Source organism: Podarcis pityusensis (genome assembly GCF_964106645.2).
Source record: "Podarcis pityusensis genome assembly, chromosome: 9".
NCBI lineage: Eukaryota > Metazoa > Chordata > Lepidosauria > Squamata > Lacertidae > Podarcis > Podarcis pityusensis.
Window position 1 is genome coordinate 20,220,507 of NC_138034.1, and position 23,177 is coordinate 20,243,683.

The following is a 23,177-nucleotide window of genomic DNA, read 5'->3' on the forward strand; positions in this document are numbered from 1 at the left end:
GTCCATATAAAATCCAGTTGCAGCACTTACAAAAACTTATAAACTTATAACAATACTAAACACTAAGCATACTATGTACAGAATACCACACCAGAAGGAAGAGAGATAGAAAGGGAAAGTAAAACCCAGGCTGCTTAATTGGAAGAGATAAGAGAATCAGATCAAGCCAGCTTCTCTGAAGGTATAACCCAAATAATCATGAAGCTTCTTTCATACAAAGAAGCTTCCAGAAACTTCCAGAACCCTCTTGAATTAAGTAGAATAGGAAAGATCTCTACACATCAGTTCAATACTTTTTGCACTAAGAAATGCAAACTGACAGGACCTTACCCAGCCAAGTTGCTGAGGAGGCAGAGCCTGGCTGTGAGGCCACCCCTAGACACAAGTTGTGCTTGACTTACCCTTCCAACTAGCCTCAACTGAGGCAGAAGCTGAGGCATTTCTACTGTTGAGCTGTCATTCAGTGCTCCAAGGCTAGTACAGCAACCAGTTACCTGACTGGCAACAGGTTGTGTGGGCCCAAATTATATTTGACAGTCTATTTCCTGCAGTTACTTCCCAGAGGAACTCTCTGCCATGTGTTCCACAATGGAGGCACAGGGACATAATTCTCTTCCCTTTGTCAGAGCACAGGTAGAATGTGAAAGGAGGAAAAGCCCTGGTGCCAACCAGTTAAGGTTTAAAATCCACACTTTTCAGCTAGGCCTTATCTCCATCCACATCAGGAGATGTGAGGTGAAGGAGACACCCAGCAGCCCTCTGAACAGCAACAACAACCACCTCACAGGGTTACAGGAGAGCATCTTGGTGGTGCTAAAATAGCTGCGTTGGCTCTTAGTGCATCTCTGGGCACAATTCAAAATGCTGGTGGTTCCCTTTAAAGCCCTACATGGCTTGAGACCTGGGTACCCAAAAGGTAACACATTTTCCAGGAAGAGGAAGCTGGTGGCCCTCCTGAAATTGTTGAATTATAACTCTTTCATCCCTGCCCATTGGGCCCTGATGGCTGGTACTGTTGGGAATGATTCATGGTGCAAGCGTACTCGCTTGGTTTTTTTTGGGAAATACTTTTGTAACCTCTCCCAAATGTCATATTGTCATGATATATTTAGTCGATTCCTCTTGATAGTCCTTATTTTTAGCCTTGATATTTAGTCATTTTAAGCCAACATTTCTATTCCACTGCTGTTTTGTTTAGGAACAGTTTATGTGACACACACAGTCCATTGTGCTCAGTGTAATAAGCCAAATTAAAAACATACGTTACAAATTCGTCAGTGCTGGATTGTATATGGGAACAGATGTGAAAGGGTGGGGGAGAAGGGGCATTTAAACAGTAGCTTCAGAAGTTATTTCAGAAAAGAAACAGGAGACAGAGAAAGGTTACACTTTTTCAAGGAGCTGAAGGTGGTCTGGATCGATGCTCTAGAGGGATCACTGCTTGTGGGCATGTACTGATCCCTCCAGCAAACCAGTTTGCTGTATTGTTTCAAAACCCTGCAGAACTTGCTAGAGCAGAAGCAACTGAGGGATAACCATCCTTGTATACTTCTTGTTGTTTAGTCGTGTCCGACTCTTTGTGACTCCATGGACCACAGCACGTCAGGCACTCCTGTCTTCCACTGCCTCCTGCAGTTTAGTCAAACTCATGCTGGTAGCTTCGAGAACACTGTCCAACCATTTTGTCCTCTGTTGTCCCCTTCTCCTTGTGCCCTCAATCTTTCTCAACATCAGGGTCTTTTCCAAGGAGTCTTCTCTTCTCATGAGGTGGCCAAAGTATTGGAGCCTCAGCTTCAGGATCTGTCCTTCCAGTGAGCTGATTTCCTTAAGAATGGATAGGTTTGATCTTCTTGCCATCCATGGGACTCTCAAGAGTCCCCTCCAGCACCATAATTCAAAAGCATCAATTCTTTGGCGATCAGCCTTTATGGTCCAGCTCTCACTTCCATACATTACTACTGCGAAAACCATAGCTTTAACTATTCAGACCTTTGTTGGAAAGGTGATGTCTCTGCTCTAGGGTTGCCACATTTTTGCAGAGCAAAAGAGAGGCCAGTCTGAGCCACTGCCAGCCCAAGCTGGGGAAAGAGGAGCGTGGAGCTGCTGCCATGCCCACAAGCCTATTTCCCCGGCACGGGCTGGCAGCGGTGTGCAGAGCTACCTGAGTCGCCTGTGCCCACGCCTGAACCCAAGCCACCCGTGCACACACACCCATTTTTATTTTATTTTTAAACCAAACCCGGACATTTGCTTTAAAATGTAAAAATCCCCCTGGATGGCAACCCCCTATCAGATACCCAGCATGCTTAAGTCTAATTAACACATGAATAAGTTATTTGACTCCTAGTAAGCTAGCAAAGGGATGCGGGTGGCACTGTGGGTTAAACCGCAGAGTCTAGGACTTGCCGATCAGAAGGTTGGCGGTTCGAATCCCCGTGACGGGGTGAGCTCCCGTTGCTCGGTCCCTGCTCCTGCCAACCTAGCAGTTCGAAAGCACGTCAAAGTGCAAGTAGATAAAAAGGTACCGCTCCAGCGGGAAGGTAAACGGCGTTTCCGTGCGCTGCTCTGGTTCGCCAGAAGCGGCTTACTCATGCTGGCCACATGACCCGGAAGCTGTACGCTGGCTCCCTCGGCCAATAAAGCAAGATGAGCACCACAACCCCACAGTCGGTCATGACTGGACCTAATGGTCAGGGTCCCTTTACCTTTACCTTTTAAGCTAGCAAAAAAGTATAAAACAAGTACAAATACCTGCTGGAAATGTAAAGGAAAAATAAGGTACCTTTTATCATATGTGGTGGTCATGCAAGGTAATAAAAGCTTTCTAGGAAATGATATATAATGAATTTAAAAAAAATGTTTAAAATAACTTTTGTAAAAAAACCCAGAAGCCTTTTTATTACGTATTGTAGGCACCGATATCCCAAAGGAGCAGAAAAGGCTCTTTATGTATGCAACAACAGCTGAACGGATGTTGCTAGCCCAGAGGTGGAAAGAAGACAAGGTCACAGCCAGAGACGGATGGCAAACCAAGCTGATGGACTACGTCGAAATGGCAAAACTGACTGGAAAGTTCAGAAATCAAGAAGACAAAAACTTTACAAAAGAATGGGGAAAATTTACCATTTATTTAGGAGAACACTGTAAGCAGATGAAAACATAGGCAGGATTTTAATAACACTTGTAATGTAACAGTTAATATGGACATTATGGACAGATATAAATGTGGACTACGAAACAATATGCAGTTGAAAACGTTGACAATAAGACCCATGGAGAGGATGGGGGGAAGTCCAGAGATTCAGAGAAATCTCTAAATGTGGATATTGATTTGGTATTGTTATAACTCTATGCCTGTAAAATCAAATAAAAGTTATCTTTAAAAAAACCACATACATGAAGGAGTTAATACCACAGAGCAAGCTGTTCTGCCAGGCTTATCTATGTCTACTGCCCCTCACCTTGGGAGGAACTAGATAATCAAGGCTTTGTTCCACCCCAGTCTGGGGCATATCGGGGGTTGGTTAGGTTGGCCCCGCCAAGGGCATAGGCCTGGGGGGGGGTGGGCATGTGCCAAAATCACACATTTCTATTCTGGCTTGGAGTGGCTAGGAGCCTGCCCACCTGTTCGTCTGCTGCCCAGGCTGCTCCTCCATTGCTCTGGGTGGCTGGGTGAGGCTCACAGACTCCTCTGGGCACCTGGGCAGAGAAATCCAGTCCCTGGCATGGACCATCGCAGCAGCCTTGTCTGTCAGCCGGCAGTGCTATTAGAAGTGTGAGCAGACCGCCCAGCGGGGTTCAGAGTGAAAGGTGACAAAAAGCAAACTTTTTGAGTTTTATGTCCATGGTCTCTCTCAGCAAACAGCAACCGAGTTTTCTGCGGATTGAGGTTTGCTTTGATTCAGCGTTAAAATGTGAGTTTTCCCAGGGAAAGTGCCGTGACCAACCCCTCCCCCCAAAAAACCCCCTGCTTGGACATGGATCTTTAAAGGACAGACCTGTGCCTGGAAAGTGCAGTGCAAAAGGAAGTCTGGATGAACCTTTAGTAAGCAAAATCTTCAGACGTGTGATGAAATTACAAGCTTCAGAACAGACAGCATCCGAGGTTTTTTTCTGGATGACTGCTGTTCTAACAGAAACAGAAGCTGAAAGCAAGTTTGGACCCACTAGATAAATGCCTGAAGGAATAAACTGTCGGAATCTTGAATTTGCTGAAAGCTATGGGACTGGAAGACACTTTGACAATTTTGGTCTTATTCCAGGATCTGCAAGAGTCACTGTTGTAAGATGGAGGAGGGGCTATCCTAGGTACTGCTGTGCTTTATTTTGTAGCTCCACCTTTCTTTCTTTCTTTCTTTCTTTCTTTCTTTCTTTCTTTCTTTCTTTCTTCAACCCCCATTTTACAGCATCCTCCCATCTCTGGCCATGTTTCATCTGTACAGAGGATTTAAGTGCTGAGAGACCTTACAGTCCGATCACACTGACATTGAGTGCAACTAAGGTTGCTTCCAAGTACAGTATGTGTGCTTAGGGGCATTAGGTTTCTTCTCTCTGTCTGTATCTTCAGATTCTTAGGCTGTGTTACACACCATGCATTTAAAGAACACAGAAACACAAAATCCTGGGAGCTGCAGTTTACCCATCGCAGAGCTACACTTCCCAGCACCCTTAACAAACTGCAGTTTCCATGATTATTATTTTTTGGGGGGGGGAGCAAAACAACTTCCCAAAGGATGCCCACCTCACTTTTTGAAAACTATGAAAAGAAGGACGCTCTTCATCCAAAATTAAGGGCTTTGGGATTCACTTAAATATTGAAATTTGCACTGAAATTGATAGCACTTGAATATGCCAAGTTGAAGCTGGATCAAACCTCTGCATTTTCACTGCAATAAATCTCCTTTGCAATGATTCTGAAGAAAGCAGCATGGTTGCGAGTTGGACATTTTGAATGCATTTGAATATTATAAATCATTAATACTTCATGATACACAAGCAATGTACTTTCATGTAGCTTAATAGCTAGGGAGGTTTCAGAAAAGAGCTTCTGTTATACTAGAAGTTTGAGGGAGCTACAATTAGTCTAATGGCTAAAGATTTATAGTTTTTGTGGTCGTTGGTCTATTGATTGTAATACTTGCCGCTGTTGTTTTGAATATTAAGGGCTGGGGAATATCCTCTACATTCTCAGTGTCCAATCCATTCTCCAGTTGTCTAGAGCTGAAAGAGTTTTTGTTTCTTGCCATAGCTTGCTATGGGCACCCCCACTATATTAAAGCCCCTGCCTGAACTATGGCTATTAGGGAAAAAGTACATTTCTTTTACGAAGAATATGTTTGTGGGATTCGCTGGCACATTACATACAAAATCTAAAGAGAAAAGTATTATTTAAGACTATGTTCCCAAGTGCATTTAAGATGGTGTGCATCCCACTAAATTCAATGGGGCTTCTATTATTACAATGGTTGTAAGAGTTACCAGTGTGTATGGGATTAACATGGAGTAACTGTAACGGAAAAAGTATCTGCCCCAAAGAATGTACAGTAAATATACTTAGCTGCAGCATATAGAATATTTGTGCCTCTCTCAAGTTTTGATTTATTTTCCCCATGAGTAAAATCATGGGTAATTTGTCTGCACACCTTGAACACTTATTAAGTGTTGTGAAAAGGTAGTAATACTTCTAATTGGCTGATATTTTTCCTACTCATTCTCTTCATTCTTTCCAAACCTCATATTTTTACTACTTTCTTTCTCTTGCAGATGTTCCTTTCAGTCCCCCCCCCCCCCTTGTTTGGATTGCTTTGCCTGTTTTGAAATCTGTTCCGTTGTATCTCTGTGAACCATCAAGATATTTCTTAAAAGCTTGCTTCAGCCAGCATTTTTCTAATTGCACCATTTTATTTGTTTCCTCAAAAATCGTCCCCTTTCCCCTTCTTCTTTATATTGTCTTTGCTAATTCCTCACGAAGCTCTTGGGCAGGTTCTTGTTCTTTTAGAATTCCAAGTTATCATGCAGCACTACCCTAAGCATCTTATTCAGAAATATATTCCACTGATGTCAACAGGACTTGCTTCCAATTAAGTGCAGTCACAGGAAAAGGTAAAGGGACCCCTGGACATTAAGTCCAGCTGTGGACGACTCTGGGGTTGTGGCGCTCATCTTGCTTTACTGGCCAAGGAAGCCGGCATACAGCTTCCGGGTCATGTGGCCAGCATGACTAAGCCGTTTCAGGCAAACCAGAGCTTGAAAATTATTTTTATGCATGGCAGATGAGGGCTGGATAGATTAGCCTTGCATATAGCTTCTGGCCCATTTGCCTTTCTTAACATAGGTCCCTTTTAGACATCATTTTTACTGAACATCGATGATAATCAGCACTCATGTTGTTACAAGGATGGCTACACACAATCATTCCCTCAATACTATTTGCTCCTGCTAAGGTTTGGGCCAGACAAACTTATTTCTTTGCATATTACATAGGTTTTTTAAAATAGGTTTTTATTGTGCTACAAAGCAAACAGATAGACAGGAAATAGTACATCTATTGTCTCCACTTTCAATTCACATCCCATAGTTTGATGCTAACATCCCGTAACCTTTCACACTGCAAATGTTAGCAAAAAGGTTTTGTCCTGCTTTCGTTGCACTATAGTGCACATGTGCTCCTGCAGACAGCAATAATTGTTAGCATTGGGGAAGCACTGCAGAACAGCCAATAAAGTGGAATTATGTCTACTATAAATCCACCGCTAATGCACTATTATTGTGTTACTGACATGTTGCAGAATATGCTCACACACACACCCCTACCCCAATGTCTGGAGGGGGCCCTACTTTTGCATCTTAGATGCTGTTATGAAAGCTTCTTTGCTTAAAATCACAAAATGATACTTAGTGCTAGGAAATGGTCTGAATTCCTACCTCCTTTTCACAAGGAAGGCTGTCAGAATGCCCTCCCCTGTAGACAAAGCATTTTATATGCTCTTTCCAGACTTAGGTGAACTAAGTCTGGCAACCAACCCATGTGCGATAATATGTTCTTCCACACTTTTCTTTCCCCAAGTAGTAGGGTGTTCAAGGCAGCTTCAGATGAGTCTCATTCCTTATCTGAGCTTCAGCAGGGCATTCAAAGCATTAGATTCAAAGAGCACCCTAGTCACAAAAAGATTATTCTTCACCATTGTAAGTATAATTTTTTTCCACAAATAGATCTGTGGGTTAAAGAGAGCTAGATTTGTAGGGTGCATTCTTGTTTGTATGATTTATTATTTTATATTAAGGTTTTTATGGTTATTGTAAGCCACCCAGAAGACCTGGTTATTGGATGGCATATAAATACTAAAAAGAAATGAATAGCAAATTGGAGTATTGCCTGGAAACCATATGTGGTGAGTTTCTCAGAGGGAGAGCAGCATAAAATTGTAATTAATAAACATGTGCACATTTACCGTATTTTTCGCCCTATAGGACGCACCGGCCAATAGGACGCACCTAGATTTTTTTGGGGGGGGAAATAAAGGGGAAAAAATTTATTCTCCCCCCCAGGCACAGGGCTGGGGCGGGGGAAGCCCGAGCTTCCCCCGCCCCCAGAACGGGAGCCAGAGTGGCTCCCGGAGCTTGTGGGGCTGGGGGCGGGGGAAGCCCGAGCTTCCCCCGCCCCCAGCCCCCAGAGCGGGTCAGAGAGCGCTGGTGAAGGTGAGCGCACCTTCGCCATCGCTCCTGGAGTTTGCGGGGCTGGGGGTGGGGGAAGCCCGAGCTTCCCCAGCCCCCAGAATGGGTCGGAGAGCGATGGTGAAGGTGCGTGCACCTTCGGCATTGCTCTGGGAGCTTGCGCGGCTGGGGGCGGGGGAAGCCCAAGCTTCCCCCGACCCCAGCCCCCAGAACGGGTCCCAGAGCGATGGCGAAGCTGTACGCAGCTTTGGCATCGCTCTGGGAGCTTGTCGGGCTGGGGGGATAGCTTCCTGAAGCCTGGAGAGCAAGACGGGTCGGTGCGCACCGACCCCTCTCGCTCTCCAGGCTTCAGCGAAAGCCTGCATTCGCCCCATAGGACGCACACAGATTTCCCCTTCATTTTTGGAGGAGAAAAAGTGCGTCCTATAGGGCGAAAAATACGGTAGTTAAGATATATATGGCAACGCCAATCTCTAAAACAGAGGTAGATAACCTCTGGCCCTCAACATTATAAAACCAGCAAACAGCTGACAGGTTGCACACTACTCATCAGTCCCCTGCAAAAGTCTGGGCAAACAGGTGCATTATTGAAAGGCATCAAAAAGTTAACACTGCCAGCATCAGTTGTATAATGACAGCAGGGAGGGGTGGAGTTGCACAACTGAGGTGCTACTACAAAGAAGGCCCTATTCCAAATAACCGCACAATGAGCTTGCCCAGTGGATGGGATCAAGACAATATACAAGTGCAGACAGCTCTGAGGGGGACTGAAGCCAAAATTTGCTTTGAATAAAGAGATTGTGCACTCATTTTTTCCTGTTCTCTGATCTGAAAAGATGCTGTCAGACCGAAAGCTCTAACCCTATTTTGCCAAGGGGGTCTTTCAGGACACATGACTTCAAGTTCCCTTGTCAGTTTTATGTGCTTTAAAGTTGGTGTTTTTTAGAGCAAATATTACTGTCCTTTCTCTATTAATATAAGTAATAGAGGGAAGACAATAAGAATGACTGTGCACTAAAACTGTCAGATGAGATGGCTTGGAGGAAGATTGTGTAAAATGAGATATTTAAGGGGGGAAATTGAATGTGACAAGCTTTCAAGCCCTAAAAAATCAGGTAATATAAGGCTATCTTTGCACTAACCAAGACAGAATCCTTACATTAACACATGCCACACAGGAAACCATGTTTCAAACAGTGCAGCCCTAATATTTATAATTCTGGTTAATATGGACTTTGCAACCATGAAAACAAACTCCCCATGTCAATAATGCATAGATTGCTCTTGCTGTAAGACATAGGTGGCTAACTAATGGCCCTTCAAACGTTGTTGGAATCCAGAGCTCATCATCCCTGATCAGGGGCCATGCTGACTAGAGCTGATAACAGAGCTCAATGACCTCTGGAGAGTCACAGCTTGGCAACCTTGTAAAGGCAATGATGTTTTATGGAAACAATTTGTATTGCTGCAGGTAGGAGAATGCAAATTCTGAGCTAAAACTAATTCTTTATCAGGTAGACTAAAAGGGAATACAGACGGCAAGGATGACTAAAAGTCATTCCAGAAAGTGGCATACGCCAAACAGGGGAAAAGGAATAGAAAGATTAGCCAGCACTGCACCCTCAAAATGAATGCTCTACAACATTTTTACAAGATGTGCTTTATAGTTAGATACATAACTGTATTGTATGCAAATGACAACTTCTTCTGTTTCTTGTTTTGTAGAAGAAATATAGAAACTTATACTGCAGGCTTAAAGGTGAAGGTAAAGGGACCCCTGACCATTAAATCCTTGCTACTGGAAGGATTTTTCTTACCCTGACCATTAGGTCCAGTCGTGACCGACTCTGGGGTTGCGGCGCTCATCTCGCTTTACTGGCCGAGGGAGCCGGCTTCAGCTTCCGGGTCACGTGGCCAGCATGACTAAGCCGCTTCTGGCGAACCAGAGCAGCGCACGGAAATGCCGTTTACCTTCCCGCTGGAGCAGTCCCTATTTATCTACTTGCACTTTGACATGCTTTCGAACTGCTAGGTTGGCAGGAGCAGGGACCGAGCAACAGGAGCTCACCCCGTTGCGGGGATTCAAACCGCCAACCTTCTGATTGGCAAGTCCTAGGCTCTGTGGTTTAACCCACAGTGCCACCCACGTCCCTGCAGGCTTACATGTGCTTAAATACTAGCTTAAAGTCAATGAGGCTTTCGTCCAAGTAAAACACTGATCCTAAACATATTTTCTGGGAAGCAGGTCTTGTGGCTTCAAATGGAATTTAGATTCAACTCAAGGCCTTCAAGATCTAAGTGTAGATGTGTTTAGAAGAGGTGTTATGTGGGTTCCAGCATACTACCACTAATACATTGCAATATGATGAGTAAAACATTTGCATTTCTAAACAAGTTTCCTCCATACCTGCAGCTTCTAATCTCTCCTCCTGCCTGATAAGGATCTTATACAAACTTGAACCCTGAATAATCTTACACCAGCAGGCATTAGTCAAAAGTTATTGCCTTATCTGCTATGTACTTTTGTACAGTTTGTACTATGATCCAGAAAGTATGTGGTGTGGGTGGCAAATAACAGCATCAATGCAATTGCTTCAGCTCTTTGCAGCACTGTTTTGCCTTGGCCCCAATCTCCTTCTACACATAAAGGGTTAAAATAATGATGCCCAAATGATGGCATTTGTATCTCTAAGGATACTCAAGAACCCATGGATTTGAAAACACTCCTGTAATGGTTGTTTTACTCCCACATTTGCAGCATCTTATCCCCTCCACCTTGTTCTCCTTATGCTTGCCTAGCAGTCTCTTTGTCCAGCTCTTTATTGTCTACAACAACAGGAGCATTAAGCATTTGCAGAAAGATATGCGCACTCTGTATAATATATTGTTGATGCACTGGTTTTACCTACAAAGACAGTAATTTGGGGATAGGATATCTGAAAACTGAGTCAGTACCATCTACATGAACTGGCAATGGTTCTCCAGGGTTTCAAACCAGGGACATTCCCGGTCTACCTGGAGATGTTGGAAATTGAACAAGGGAACTTCTGCCCACAAAGCCAGACCCTCCAAGTTTCTATTTTCCAGGGACATCCCCGATTTAGAGAAGCTGTCCCAGTTTCTGATTTGATCCCGGAATGTCCCACTTTTCTTTAGGACGTCCCTATTTTCATTGGAGAAATGTTGGAGGGTATGGAGTTATCCAACCCCCGAGCTGCCTGAAGGCATTCCTGTATAGTTTTTTTTAAAAATGTTTAATGTTCTATTCAGTGCTTTTCTTTTTCTTAAAAAAAAACGTTTAGGGGTACTCTTATTTTCCTACTCATATTGAAATACTGCCCCTCAATGAGCACTGGTTCTATTATGTTTTTATATATGTTGGAAGCTGCCCAGAGTGGCTGGGGCCACCCAGTAAGATGTGTGGGGTATAAATAGTAAAATTATCCTTGTGGGACGTCCCTGTTTTTGTTGGAGGGTATGCAAAGCAGATGTTCTACCACGGAGATATGGCCCATACAATCTGTCCACCCACTGCATTTATTCAATGCTGGAGGCCCTGGTGTGCATTCCACCACTCTCAGAAGTGGTTGGGATCTAAGAAACGGCCTTTTCTTTTGCAGCACCCATATTATGGAATTTACTTGCTAGAAAAGGGTGGCTGGCTCCCTCTCTTTTAAGCTTTGTTGCCATGATAGCTTTTTCTACCTTCACTGTTGGAGGCATTGTGCCTCTGAATATCACTTGCTGGAGATCACAAGCAGGGAGAGTGCTGATGGCCTAGTTGAGGGCTTCCCCATAGGCATCTTCTTGGCCACTGTAAGCCCAGGATGCTGTGCTAGATGTGTCTTTCACCTGATTCAGCAGGGCTCCTGTTAAGTTCAAGTGTTCTGCTAAGCCCTTTTTATTCCACTGAACATTTAATGGCAGTTTCAATCAATCCTTTATTAGGCATAGCAGACCACACATTATAAAACAAACACCATAAACAAATTGTGGAAAATACAAATTCAGCATAACAATTTGCATAAATAATACAGTATAACACTACTGCATCACCGACCAATCAAGAACCACTAATTCTCTCTATAATGGCCCAGTCTTTCCACATGGATAGCACTCAGTTAATGGCAGTTAATAATTCTTTCTCCCTGTTCTTTAACCTCTTTTAACCTACTTTTGTTACATGATACTGTATTTTTGTCAGTAATATTTTGTTAGTAATTGTCAGAGCTGCTTCCAGATCCTAGCTCACAGAGGATCACGCTAGCCAGCGATCATTAAATAAAAGTCTTTATTGAGTTACAGTTTCCATTCTCAAGCTGCTGCGTGCAACTCTACGTCTCATGGTTAGATCGGCGAAGCTCCATCTGAGTCTCCGCCCCTTGTACACCAACTTAATATCCTAGCCTTGCTCCACCTTTTCCGCCTGACTGTTCTTCTCTGGGTCCCTCTGCCCCCCGGGGTCTCTTCCTTCCGGGATTCCTCTGACGCTGACCCCCCTGACTCTTCTCCCTCCTTTCGGCGGGCTTTAGGACCTGGCTCCCTTTCCGGGCTGCCTACTGCGCCACCTTCCTGTGCATTTGAACTTGGCACGCGCGCCCAACCTTCCACCTTCCGTCTGACCGTTTCTTCGCTCCCCGATGGAGGTGTGGCCACTCCTGACTCGTGCCCTCCCCCCTGTTGTGAGCTGCCAGCGCTTGATCCCTGGCGCCCTTCCTCTTCCCTGCTCTCTGGCGGTGACGCTGGTCCTGATTTCCAACTGCTCCCCTCTGAGTCCCCTCTGGCTCTATCTTCCTGGGGTGTCCCCCTAGGCTCCCCCCTTGCCCTGGCCACTGGTGCTCCTTTCTGTGAATCTTCTGATTCACTGGAAAGACTCGGAGATCTCGGGTCATCGTCATCACTCATCTTTTCTTCTGCCTCCTCTCCCTCGCTCTCTGTTTCCTCCCTTGCCCTTGCCTCTGCTCCTGAACCCCTGACATCCATCCCCCCCTCGAAGCCCCCTCTTCCCCCCTCCCCTCCTTCCGGTGCGGGATCTGGGTGCTGCCGTGTCAGGGGGACGAATGTCGGATACAGTTCGCTTCCCGTGGCGGGCCACCATCCGAAGTCTTCCGGTTCTTCCTCCCTGCTCTCGTTGACGACGGTCACCTCCGCTTCCATCTCTGTGCCGCCGTGCTCGAAACCCGGGTCGTCCCCGAAAACGTCCATGTCCGTCTCTCCCTCGTTGCCTTCTGGAGACGTTGCTCGTCCTGGACCCTCCAGCCACCTTCTGCGGAACTGCTCCTCTGGTCGATCATCCCACCAATACGAGGGTTCTGAAGCAGATCCCGAGGGTGACCCCTCCAGGGAACGGGCGTCTCGTGTCGGTTCCTCGTCCGAGTCGAACCCCCGGAACGTGCTGGCTGAAAGCGTGGGCGTGAAAAGCCAGTCGTCGAAAAAGTCTGCTGGCATTGGCCTATGTGGGAAGAGGGCATGAAACTCTTCTTTGAGCAGAGGTTCGTCTAAAGCGTAGCCCGGCACCCAGCTGTTGGCACTGGCCGGGGTGCCCTCCTTGGCGAGAAGGTATTCTACCCCCTCTTCCCCCCATCTGGAGTCCAAAATCTCCGTGACTTCGTTGATGCGCTCCTCCTGTGCCACTCCCCCTTGCCCGGTTCTCTCTCGGAGCGGACCCGGTGCCGTTCCTGGTTCCTGAAACCTGTGAGGTGCCTTGTAGGGAGTGAGCACCGATCTGTGGAACACCGGATGCATTCTGGAACCCTCCGGAAGAGCCAGCCTGAAAGCCACCGGGTTGACCCGTTCGTCGACTTGGTAGGGCCCCAGTTGTTTATGCCCTAGTTTCTTCTTCGCCAACGACCTGGCCGGCACTGCGTGGGCTGCTAACCAGACCCAGTCTCCCACATGGATCTCTTCGCCAACCCTTCTGTGTTTGTCCGCTTGTACCTTGTATGCGTGTTTAGCCAGCTCCAGGTGCCGCCGCAGCTGATCGTGGACCTCCTGCAACTCCGACGCGAACGCATCTGCTGTCTGCGGCTCCCCCTCCCCCATTCTTTCCAGTCCCGGGAAGGTTCTAGGGTGCCTCCCGTTGTTGGCGAAGAACGGCGTGACCCCCGTGGACACGTGCTTCGTGTTGTTGTAGGCGAACTCGGCGAGAGGCAGGTAATCCACCCACGTCGCAGGCTGTTGATTCGCATAACATCTCAGGTACTGCTGCATGATGGCATTGACCCGCTCCGCTTGCCCGTTGGTCTGCGGGTGTCTAGCCGACGCCAGGTTGATCTTGACGTTCAGGAAGCCCATCAGCCTCTGCCAGAAGTTCGAGATGAACTGTCGCCCTCGGTCGGACAGAATAGACCGCGGCAGACCGTGAACCTTGAACACGTGGTCTATGAACAGTTTGGCGGTTTGTTCCGCCGTGGCCACCTTCGCACACGGAATGAAATGTGCCATCTTGGAGAACAAGTCCACCACCACCAGCACAGCCGTCTTGCCCCTCGAGCTGGGCAGATCCGTGACAAAGTCCAGGGCCACTCTCTCCCATGGTTCGAACGGAGTTTGCAGCGGTTCCAGCAGTCCGGCCGGCGGTCTGTGCACTGGTTTGGCCCTCTGGCAGGTGTCACACCTCGCCACGTAGTCCGCGACTTCCCCTCTCATTCCGGGCCACCAGAAGTCTCTGGCTACTAATTCCACCGTCTTCTCCTTGCCAAAGTGCCCGGCAGTGGGCACGTCGTGCAGCTGCTGCAGTACCTTGGCGCGAAGTTCGTCTCCCGGCACGTAGATGGCCCCTTTACGGATGAGCAAACCATCTCGCAGCTGGAACTCGTCGGTCGCTGCCGTGCCCCTGTGCACCTCTGCCATCTTTGCTTGCGCGAAGGAGTCATCCTGCAACGCTCGTCGCACCGCATCCAGGTCAACTGTCGCCGCCGCGCACGCCCACACTGTCGGTGCGAAGATGTGCATGGCGGCCGCTGGCGTTGCCTCCTCCAGATACTGTGGCTTACGGGAGAGAGCATCCGCCATGATGTTGGTGTCCCCCGGGACATACTCTATTCGGAAGTCGAAATTTGCAAAGAACTCAGCCCAACGTATCTGCCTCTGGTTCAGGAACTGTGCCGTGCGCCAGTGCTCTAGATTCTTGTGGTCCGTGCAGACCTGCACCGTGTGCTTGGCGCCGATCAGGAAGTGCCTCCACGCTTTGAACGCTGCATGAATGGCCAGCAACTCCCTGTCCCAGATGGTGTAGTTCTGTTCGGACTTGCTGAGCTTCCTTGAGTAAAACGCTCCCGGCCTCCAAACCCCCTGCGGGTCTTTCTGCAGCAGGACTGCTCCCACGGCTCTGTCCGAAGCGTCTGTCTCCACCCTCATCGGCCTGCTGGGGTTGACATGAAGCAGCTGCTCTTCCGACGCGAAGAGACGCTTGAGTGCCTGAAAGGACTGCTCCGCCTGCTCTGTCCAGATGAACTTCTTTTTCTTGGAGCTGAGCGTGTCCGTGATGGCCGCTGTCTGCATCGCAAAGCCTTTGATAAACTTGCGATAGAAGTTCGCGAAGCCGACAAACCGTTGGACCTCCTTCCGGTTGCGTGGGCTTTTCCAATCCAACACTGCTCGGACCTTGGCGCTGTCCATGGCGAGCCCTTTATCAGACAACTTGTAGCCCAGGAAATCCACCTCCGTCACGTCGAATTGGCACTTCTCCAGCTTGGCGTAAAGCCTATGTTGCTGTAGCCTGCTCAGCACTTCCTTGACGTGTCTGTCATGCTCCTGCTGCGATTCCGAAAAGATCAGGATGTCATCCAAGAAACAGACGCACGTCTTGTAGAGGAGCCCCGCCAACACGTGATGCATGAAAGCTTGAAAAACGTGGGAGCCATTTTGCAATCCAAAAGGCATAACTCTATATTCGTAGGTGCCCAGGGGCGTGAACATGGCTGTCTTCCACTCATCTCCCTCCCGCATGCGAATGAGGTTGTATGCCCCTCGCAGGTCCAACTTGGTGAACACTCTGCCCTTCCGTACCTTTGCGAGGAGGTCGTCGATTCGGGGCATGGGGAAGTCCGATGGCTTGGTCACACTGTTCAAGATGCGAAAGTCCACTACAAGTCTTTTTTGGGGCGTGTCCCGCTTCTTAACAAAGAATACCGGACTGCCCCCCGCTGCCTTGGACTCTCGGATGAAACCGCGCTCCAAATTATGATCTATGAACTCTTTGAGTTCCTGCAGTTCGTCCTCAGACATGGAATACAGCTTCCCTTTGGGCAAACCTGCCCCCGGCAGCAGGTCAATTTTGCAGTCATATGGTCTGTGGGGGGGTAGCCTGTCTGCCTCTTTCTCGCAGAAAACCTCCAAAAATTCTGCGTACTTGTGGGGAACCGCTTGCAGCGTGCCTAGCTGCAGCTGTGACTCCTCTTCCCCTCCTTCCTGCCTGGGCACGATGCAGTGTTCAGCACAAAAGGAAGAGCCGAAGGTCAGCTGCCTCTGGTACCAAGCCAGCGTCGGGCTGTGCTTGTCCAGCCAACTCATGCCCAATACAATGGGCGTGTCCGATAGTTGAGTGACATTGAAGCTGATGATTTCCCTGTGATTCCCAAGTCGCATCACCATTGGTGGCGTCTGCTTCACCACTTGCCCCCCTAGCAGCTCCCTGCCATCCACCGTGACAACCTGCAGGGGCAGCGTGGCAGGCAGCAACTGTATAGCGTGCCGGTCGACAAAGTCCTGCCCTATAAAGTCCGCATTGCTTCCGGAGTCAATGGTGATTGGCACGTCCATGGTGATTCCATTGGGCAGCTGGAGCGACGCGGTGAGCTTCACTACCGGTTTGGGCGGGAGGGGGTCCATGGGCTGTAAAATCTCTGGGGACTGCTTCACTGACACGTCTGGCTGGGCCCCAGTGCCTCTTCTTCCAACCAGACTCCTTCGTTTCCCTGCTGTGGTTGTCCTTGCTGCGTTGCTGCAGTTACCATTGCTGAGGCTGCAGTGTGCTTGTGGAGCCTCTGGGGACACTCTTTCGCCATATGCTGTGGATCATCGCAGATGTAACACTTCCTGTTCCCTCTAGGAGGCTTCGCTTTCACTGCTGCCGGTGCTAGGGCTCTGGCTGCTGACTGAGCCCTTGCACCTCCAACCTCCATAGGTTCCGCTCCTCCTCCTGGCGGAGGCGTGGATTGCGCACGCGCTGCTTCTCTGGGAAGGAAGGAGGAGCCCCTGGCTGGTTCGCGCCCTCCACGCCCTTCGTCCCTGCTCCACGGACGTCCTTCCAGCCGCACCCCCACCGCCAGCGCCCTCTGAACGATCTCCTGCGTGGTCCGGGGTCTCTCCCCCCTCGCAATTTCATCTTTAACCGAGCCGTGCAATCCCTCCCAAAACAGGTCTCTTACAGGAGCCGAATCTCTGTCCCATTCCAGGGCACTGACCAAAGCGAAAAAGCGGGCATGGTACTGCCTTACGCTGGCCCTCCCTTGCTTCAGTCCATGTATCTCCTGCCGAGCAAGCTCCACGTCAATGCTTGATAAAAAGCACCCATCCATCGCTTTAATAAAGGCATCCGCATTTTGGAGCGCCGGATCCTTATCTCTCCACAAATTGCGCAGCCATGCTTTAGCATCTCCATGCAAATGGGACATGATGAATCCCACCTTCTCTTGCTCATCTCTAAAGTCTTTGTTCAGCAGTTGCAGTGCACACATTACATCTGCTCTAAAGTTGGGGTACTGTTGCAAATTCCCATCGAAGTGAGAGACCAGACCGCCTGTTCGTCTCCCCAACCCAATCCCCTCCGGTTTGGGTGTCAGTTGCCCTTGCTTCGTAAGCACTTCCAACCTGACCTGGAGATCCCTGTAGGCGGCAGCTGCGTCCTCCTCTCTCTTCCTGGATGCAAGAGCCTCGGCATTCAGTCGTGTCACTGCTTCTCTGAGTTCCACTATCTGCTGTTCGGCCGTCATGTTGTCTGCCGTTCGTGAGCTCGCTAGTAGGCACCCGCTTTCTCTCCTCTCCGCGAGGACGTAGATGCCCACAATCTAGGGATGGAGCTTACTGTCAGAGCTGCTTCCAGATCCTAGCTCACAGAGGATCACGCTAGCCAGCGATCATTAAATAAAAGTCTTTATTGAGTTACAGTTTCCATTCTCAAGCTGCTGCGTGCAACTCTACGTCTCATGGTTAGATCGGCGAAGCTCCATCTGAGTCTCCGCCCCTTGTACACCAACTTAATATCCTAGCCTTGCTCCACCTTTTCCGCCTGACTGTTCTTCTCTGGGTCCCTCTGCCCCCCGGGGTCTCTTCCTTCCGGGATTCCTCTGACGCTGACGCTGACCCCCCTGACTCTTCTCCCTCCTTTCGGCGGGCTTTAGGACCTGGCTCCCTTTCCGGGCTGCCTACTGCGCCACCTTCCTGTGCATTTGAACTTGGCACGCGCGCCCAACCTTCCACCTTCCGTCTGACCGTTTCTTCGCTCCCCGATGGAGGTGTGGCCACTCCTGACTCGTGCCCTCCCCCCTGTTGTGAGCTGCCAGCGCTTGATCCCTGGCGCCCTTCCTCTTCCCTGCTCTCTGGCGGTGACGCTGGTCCTGATTTCCAACTGCTCCCCTCTGAGTCCCCTCTGGCTCTATCTTCCTGGGGTGTCCCCCTAGGCTCCCCCCTTGCCCTGGCCACTGGTGCTCCTTTCTGTGAATCTTCTGATTCACTGGAAAGACTCGGAGATCTCGGGTCATCGTCATCACTCATCTTTTCTTCTGCCTCCTCTCCCTCGCTCTCTGTTTCCTCCCTTGCCCTTGCCTCTGCTCCTGAACCCCTGACAGTAATGTTTAGTTATTATTTTGTTAATGCTACATTTTGGTGTATTTCAGTCATTTTGTGAGATGCTTTGAACTTATTTATAAAATTAAAGTAAATGGGTAAAGGTAAAGGTAAAGGACCCCTGACAGTTAAGTCCAGTCGTGAACGACTCTAGGGTTGCGGTGCTCATCTTGCTTTACTGGCCGAGGGAGCCAACGTTTGTCCGCAGACAGTTTTTCCGGGTCATGTGGCCAGTATGACTAAGCCGCTTCTGGCGAAACCAGAGCTGCACACGGAAACGCCGTTTACCTTCCCACTGGAGCGATACCTATTTATCTACTTGCACTTTGACGTGCTTTCGAACTGCTAGATTGGCAGGAGCAGGGACCGAGCAATGGGAGCTCACCCTGTTGCGGGGATTCAAACCACCGACCTTCTGATCGGCAAGCCCTAGGCTTAGTGGTTTAGACCACAGCGCTACCCACAGCAAGTGGGTAGAAATGTCTAAATAAAAACCCCAGTCCACCTTTTGTGTCAACATTTTTGGGCTGGGGGGGAATGCTTTTTTGTTTCAAAATATATTAAGTTTAGCAACCACAGAAACATGAGAAATTCCTTTTTGCCTTCCAGATTTGGTGGAATGGTCTTCACCAAGTTCAAGTTAGAAATGGAAGCTCAGTTACCACGTTCCTTGGGTGATGATGTCTCTGCCACCCTTCATGTGAACAGCAGTGAACTAGTGCTAAAAGATCTATGAGATGTATTTCCTCTCCTTATGAGTTTGCACACAGGTGATCAAACAAAGCTGACCTTTAAGGCAACAGATGCTATTCTAAATGTAGGTCTACATCTTCAGGTGCTAGCTTCACTGAATAGCCTGCATGAGCCACCTAGTTAATTTAATGCCCTGTAAGTACCATTTTCATCAATGGGATCTGAGTTATGCGTTTACTCACCAAACAGGTATGCATTCTCATGATGTGACAGCTTCTCTTATGGTGGTTTTTTTGTGTGTGTGTGGTTTCTCTCCAGAGCAAACCATAATGAAAGTAAACACAGTTTTCTTTCATGTGGCAATAAAGCAAGACTGCATTTAGCACAGTCCATTCATCTTTTAAAATACTTGGGTCAAAGAGCACAATGCCCTCCTGATGTGCTCAGTTACCAAATAGTTTAAAGTAGTGCCAAGTCACCAATGTTCTCTAGTATTAAGTCTTCCATGGAATTTAGATCCCAGATTGATGCACATGGAGGTTTCCTTGAGTAGGGGAAAAAACTTTCCTATGTCCTTTTAGGTGTCCAGGTCTAACAGAGAACAAATCTCTTGTCCCTATAATAGTTGAGTAGAAGATGGAATTTTGGAAGAAGTGGATGAAATGGAATTTTGTCATGTCTTGGGTGGAGAAAAGTTACATCTGCTCAAATTGCCTCTTTTTTTTACAACTATTAAATGTACAAGAGCCCCAATCCCCTTTTGTGTCTTGTCAGTCAGCCTCACTGGTAACTTACCATTTAATGCCAATGGAATACTAAGTATAGCACAGCACCAAATACAAGTGGCATGATCCCAGCTTAGAAGATTAAGGCTGACAGCCTGGTCCACATTTTAGGCTGCAGTCCTAACCTTATTTACTTGGAGGCAAGTGCCACTGAGACCTTGGAAGCTATTGCCAAGAAAACATGGGTCGGGCCAGGCTGTTATTCATCCTCTGAACAATTCTGGGATGTATTCCCAATTTTAAATATTGTAAACTGGTGCTTGGAGATCATCAATTGCAAAAAGAAATCCCATGCATGCCTGCTCAAACGTTCCATGGAATCCTGTAGGGTTTACTTCCAGGATTGCAGTCTGAATGACTAAGCAATCATGCATGCCCAAGCTCTTTATTGCCAGCAAAGCCCAAAGCAGATTTTGAATCTCTGTTTCCTTTTAGGAACTCGTGTACAGTTTGACACATTTAAACATTTCTTTTTATTGCACCTTCAAACCACTGTGGTTTTGTGTTTTACCACTTCTTGCTGTCTACTTTCATAATCAGCAGCAATCGGTTTTGTGCAGTTATGACCCCAGATTTTTGTGTGTCAGTAAATGCCAAACCTACTTACGTTCTAAGGGGATGAGTTAGCTGCATCATTGCAATTCCCCTGGGAGAGGCACCAACATTGTTTTCCTGAAGGGGCTTGGTTTAATGCATAAACTATGAAATTTGCTCCCACAAGACGTGGCTACAGGATGGCTGTGTTCTGCCTCCATCTTCTTGTTGGGAATCCCAGGTGTAGAGGGCACTGATGGCTCAGGTCTGGGGTGCCAACCTGAATAAAATATTGATGGGGGCAGGTAAGGCCCCCCCACATAATCGATCACATGATGTGGTGCACACACACTATTTGAATGGCAAATAGCCATCAATTTGGGGGGCTTTGGCCCCCTCAGAAACTTTCATTGGGGGAGCCAAAGGAACCTTGGGCCCTAGAAGTTGGTTCCTATGGCTCAGGTCTTGCTTGTGGGCTTCTCCCTATGAGAACCTGAAGCCGGACTAGATGCATACCCTCCAACATTTCTCCGATGAAAATAGGGACAGTCCCATTCCATAAGGACAATTTTACTATTTCTACCCTCACACATCTGACTGGGTTGCCACAGCCACTCTGGGCAGCTTCCAACATATATAAGAACATAAGAAAACATTAAACATTTTTATAAAAAACCTTCCCTATACAGGATTTCCTTTAGACGGCTCAAGGGTTGGGGAACTCCATACCCTCCAACTTTTCTCCAAAGAAAATAGGGACATCCTGTGGAGAAGCGGGACATTCCGTGATGCAATCGGAAACCGGGAGGGCAATCAGAAAAATCAGTGACGTCCTTGGAAAATAGGGACACTTGAGGGTCTGCCTTTGCCCTGCTCTAGCAAAGCTTTTCTTAACCTTTAAGAGCAGGCAGAAATGCAGCCATTAAGTCTCTCCCCCTTCCACCTTCCTGGTCCTGTAGATGAAGCGATGGGGCATAAGCCTCACCTGGTCAAAGGCTGTCGGCTGTGTTAAAGTCACAGCAACCGAGGTGGGCGGGGGTGGGCTCTGCGGGTTGCGACACCCAGGAGGATCGACCCCCCAAAGCGACACAGAACAAAGTGTGCGGGTTTTGTCCTGCGGCGTTTGCGCTCACGTGTGTCTTACTTGTTCGAGGGAGAAGGAGAGAGTCGAGATCTGGCCCCGCTCCGCTTCTGGGCCAGGTATTGAGGAATGCCGTGACGTCAGCGGGGGGGAGGAAAGGCAGGTGCTGCGGCTCCGTCGAAGAAAGGAGGCGAGGAAGGCGCTCCTCGGCTGGTCCCGGCCGGTGCTGAGCACGCGCACTGGGCGGCGAGCGGACCCAAAAAGGGGTGGGGGGAAGGGGAGAGGGGAAAAAAAGAAAGAAGAGCGCGAGAAACCCAGGAACGAGGAGTGCGCGCCCAGACACACTCGCATACCCAGCAGCTGCCCAAGGCGCGCGAGGCGAAGCGTCCCGCCGCCTCTGCGGAAGGTAATAAAGCGCCACTGCAGGGCTGCTGCGCTTCGGCGGGAAGCTCGGCGAGGTGAGGGGGCGAGGGGACGGAGGAGGAGGAGGAGGGAAAACAGAACGCCGCTCGTCCCTTTTGCCCTCAGGCGCCTCAAAGCTGGAAGTGTGGCGCAGCGGGTAACCGAGAGACAGCGGACTCTGAGGCTGAGGGGAGTCGGTGGGGCTTTTGTGGGGCGTGAGGCGCCGCCGTTGCTCTTCGCGGGCGCCGCGGGAAAAGGTCGTGAGGGAACTTTGGAGGCGCCGCAACTTCGGCTGGGTGTCCGCGTTTCGAAAGGGCTGCGGCTGTGGGGTCTGAGGCGAGATTTATAGATATATTTGTGTGTGGAAGAGGGTCGCTGTCAAGTTGGCGCGAGGAGCTGTGGAGAGCTTCGCCTCGCCCCCCACTCTCCCCCCCCCTTTCTCCGTGGCCTCCCCCATTCCGGCAGGACGCGCGGCTGGGCCAATGGGGTGCGCGGCCGCGGCGGCGGGGGTCTCCCCATTGGCCGGCGGCCTTGGCCTTCCTGCGAGTTGCTTGGACTCCGAGTTGCTCTTGCCCTTTCCTTCCCCCTGGCGTTTTGCTGCTGTTGGCGCCGGCTCTGGCTGGGCTCCGCCTCGGCCGCATTGGCCCGCCGCGATTCTGCGCCTTCTCTCCGCCCTGCGCCCGGGCGGGGGGGGGGGGGGAGACAGCTTCGCTCCTCTCTCTCTCTCCCCCCACCCACCCCGCGCCGCCACCCGCCAGCTTTAGCTTGTGCCAGGCACTTCAGGGGAAAGTTGGCAAGGATGTCGCAGCTCAGGCCAAAGGGTTCTCCTGGCTGATCCCTGTTGCGCCTGCTCTGTGCTGCGAGCCCTTCTGCGAACGGGACCTGGCGCAGGCTGTCGCTGATCAGATGGGGAGAAATCGCATTTGCGGACTCCGAAGAGTTTAGGCAACAGGCGTCCTCGTTTCATCGATTGAGGGCCGGTGGAGGCGTTGCCGCAGCTGACAGTAGAAAAAGCCCATTAAGTTTTTTCTTCTCTCCGAGTTTTGTGCTTGATCTTAGCAGAACGTGGAAGGGATGCCTGATGCCCCTGGGTAGCTGCTGAGAGGTTTATATTTCACATTTCAGACTGGTTTAAATCTCCAGTCTGAGTGTTCCTTTAAAAGGAAAGTGTGTTTCTTACATTTGGCACATCTGTAAAACCGATATCTAGTAGAATGTAC

At 49.0% G+C, this 23,177-nt stretch overlaps 1 long non-coding RNA gene across 1 annotated transcript in view; it reads right to left on the minus strand.

The window, feature by feature from the left end:
* Positions 1–21,958, minus strand: part of LOC308485006 — a 43,964-nt gene extending 22,006 nt beyond the window's left edge. Inside the window, exon 1 of the long non-coding RNA XR_013990290.1 lies at positions 21,619–21,958. This is a non-coding gene — a long non-coding RNA (uncharacterized lncRNA). The remainder of the gene's footprint in view (positions 1–21,618) is intronic.
* Between the last annotated feature and the right edge of the window lie 1,219 nt (positions 21,959–23,177).